This window comes from Heterodontus francisci, unplaced genomic scaffold, assembly GCF_036365525.1.
Source record: "Heterodontus francisci isolate sHetFra1 unplaced genomic scaffold, sHetFra1.hap1 HAP1_SCAFFOLD_59, whole genome shotgun sequence".
Classification (NCBI taxonomy): domain Eukaryota; kingdom Metazoa; phylum Chordata; class Chondrichthyes; order Heterodontiformes; family Heterodontidae; genus Heterodontus; species Heterodontus francisci.
In genome coordinates this window covers 1,956,862-1,960,057 of record NW_027140758.1, presented here as the reverse complement: position 1 = coordinate 1,960,057, position 3,196 = coordinate 1,956,862, and the positions used below count along the sequence as shown (strand labels likewise).

At 43.7% G+C, this 3,196-nt stretch overlaps 1 non-coding gene across 1 annotated transcript; it reads right to left on the bottom strand.

The window, feature by feature from the left end:
• Positions 1-1,594: 1,594 nt before the first annotated feature.
• On the bottom strand, positions 1,595-1,676 carry trnas-gcu (transfer RNA serine (anticodon GCU)). Its single transcript has one exon. It is a non-coding gene; the product is annotated as a tRNA-Ser (tRNA).
• Between the last annotated feature and the right edge of the window lie 1,520 nt (positions 1,677-3,196).

Here is a 3,196-nt window from a genome sequence, read left to right as displayed (position 1 = left end):
GAGGCCAATCATCTCAGCCCAGGACATTGCCTCAGGAGTTTCTCAGGGTAGTGTCCTAGACCCAAACATCCGAGCTGTTTCATTGATGACTTTCTCTTCAACATAAGTCAGAAGTGGGAATGTTAGATGATGACTCACAACTCTTCAGATACTGAAGCAGTCTGTGCCTGCAAGCAGCAAGACCTGAACAACATTCAGGCTTGAGCTGATAAGTGGCAAGCAACCTTCTGGCCACACAAGTGCCAAGCAGTGAACATCTCCAATGAGAGAGAAAAAAAATCTACCTTTTGATATTCAGAAGCATTATCATCGTTAAATCCCCCACCATCAATATGTTGACCAGAAACGTAACTGGACCAGTCACATCTATGCTGTGGCTATAAGCGCAGGTCAGAGATTACGAATTCTGCAGCAAGTATCTCACCTCCTGACACCCCAAATCCTGTCCACCATCTACAAGGCACAAGTCAGGAGTGTGATGGAATACATCCCACTCAACAACACTCAAGAAGCTCAACACCATCCAGGACAAAGCAGCGCACTTGATCGGCACCGAACCCACCACCTTAAACATTCAATCCCTCCACAACCAGTAAACAGTGGCTGCAGTGTGTACCATCTCCATATGCACTGCAGCAACTCGCCAAGTATCCTTCAACAGCACCTTCCAAACTCGTGACCACTACCACCTCGAAGGACAAGGGCAGCAGATGCATGGGAACTCACTACCTGCAGGTTCCCCTCCAAGTCACTCACCATCCTGACTTGGAACGATATCGCCATTTATTCACTGTTGTTGGGTCACAATCCTGGAACTCCCTCCCCAACGGCAGTGTGGGTGTTCCTGCACCATTTGGACTGCATCAGTTCAAGAAGGCAGCTCTCCACCACCTTCTCAACGGTAATAGGAATGGGTAATAAATGCTCGCCTTATCAGCGATACTCACACCCAAGAATGAATAAAAACCAAATCACTCTCCACAGATTCCCCACAATCTGGGCTTGGACATTTACTTCAGGAGCACAGAGCTTTATATCACTGCAACATGAGTTCCAATCTTCATATTCTGTTCACTTTTCACATTATTTTCTACCAGTCCACGAGCTTTTATTAATTCAGTATTCGGGTCTCTGCTCCTCAACCGTTTCTAACATCTCACCTCTTACAAAAAAACACTCTGATCTATCGTCGGTAGTCGATGACCCCTCATTTTAAACTCCATCTGCCAAAGCATTGCTCACTCACTTAATCTATCAAGAAGATTTGAAAATAAATTTCTTGCCAAAGGATAATTTTCTGCATCTGCTCCCTCGCCATTTGCTTTTCCCATTTGTCTTTCACTTGGTGCAAATCCAGAGAAAGTAATGATGGAAGGAAGGAGGGGAGGAAAAATCCTGCTCCGTTTCGTGATCCCGATTTGATCTTCATTCCAGTGCAGTTTGGGTGAAGAATTCCAATTGTCTGTCTCAATTTTAATAAAGTATAACCAATTCTGGAATCACTGTCAAGATACTGACAAGAACAGGTTTCGAGGCTGACTTTGCACAGCAGCTCACCCAACATAAAGAATACACTAAACAGCTCATAAACTAGCGACAAGGATGGGATTCGAACCCACGTGTGCAAAGCACAATGGATTAGCAATCCATCGCCTTAACCTCTCGGCCACCTTGTCAGTTGCAAACACACAGCTGTCACCTTCAGCACAGCTTCTGGCTGTGCAGCCAGCTGTGGAATGATGGAAATGTATCTTCTGCAAGTAAATGAAGTTGGGAATGGAGCAGTGTGAAACATTTCCAGACCATGTCCAACACGTTTCTACTCAGTGTGAAAACCCACCACGGAAAGACTGGAACATACAATCATTTCATCACATCATGATTAACATCACTCAGACACCTGAACCATTAGGTCACTGATGAAGTCATGATGACCGAATTTCTCATGAAATGAAAATTGAACTAACTGACTGGAAGAATTGCTTTAACCCCACATGATCAGCGAGGCACAGCATCAGGCCGACTTGTCGGGTGGTGTAAACAGATATCACTGCTTCTGATCTTCACCAGAACAGAGAGTGAGATGTAACATTGATCATCAAACAGACTGTGAGAGAATACAACAGAATAAAACACATGGAGAGACACTGTGGAATAACAAATAGATTTGATTGGAATGTTGAAATTTTGATTGGAATGGATAAAACACCAGAAACAGCAGATTAAAGTGGGATTCTCATCATTATATTGATCTGGGACAGAAAAGAGAAACTGATGGAAAGAAGAGAAGAAGGAAGAAAAGAAAGGATGGAACTGTTCAATCTTTTCAGTTTTTTCACTCGCCCATCAAAGCTGATAAAAAAAGTTGCAAATAACAGTGAATTTCACCAAAAAGGGAGATTAAATGTTGCTGAAACCTTGGATCGAAGGATGCCCCAAAAGATCACCTGTTTAACTGTCTCCTCACTGGGGGATTTCAATCAGTGAGCAATATTATTCTCTACTTTTTTTGTTAATTGGTCACAGAACTGTCACTTGGAATTAATATCTGTGTTCCGACTCCTGAATAATAAAATTGTGAGTTTCTCGATATTTTCTGGACACAGTTCCTGCTGAAAGAACTAAGAACTCTTTTCTATTTTACACAATACAAAATACACACTCATCAAGCCTGCTAAGCTAGCATCCTTGGTGCTGCTCTCTCTTCTCCCAAACTTCATCTCATGTGACTGTTCCATCATCACTCTGACAGTGGGAGGGGTTGATCCCATTATCTTCAGCATTAACCCTTTACATCCTTATACCACACTGTCTGTCCAAAAAAATGGGTGGAGGGAACTTCCTTCATTTATCAAAACACCAACAGCAGCACAGTGGCGCAATGGTTAGCACCGCAGCCTCACAGCTCCAGCGACCAGGATTCAGTTCTGGGTACTGCCTGTGTGGAGTTTGCAAGTTCTCCCTATGTCTGTGTGGGTTTCCGCCGGGTGCTCTGGTTTCCTCCCACCTCCAAAAGACTTGCAGGTTGATAGGTAAATTGGCCATTGTAAATTGTCCCGAGTGTAGGTACGTGGTAGGAGAATGGTGGGGATGTGGTAGAGAATATGGGATTAATGTAGGATTAGTATAAATGGGTGGTTGCTGGTTGGCACAGACTCGGTGGGCCGAAGGGGCTATATCTCGAAATAAGAAAAGT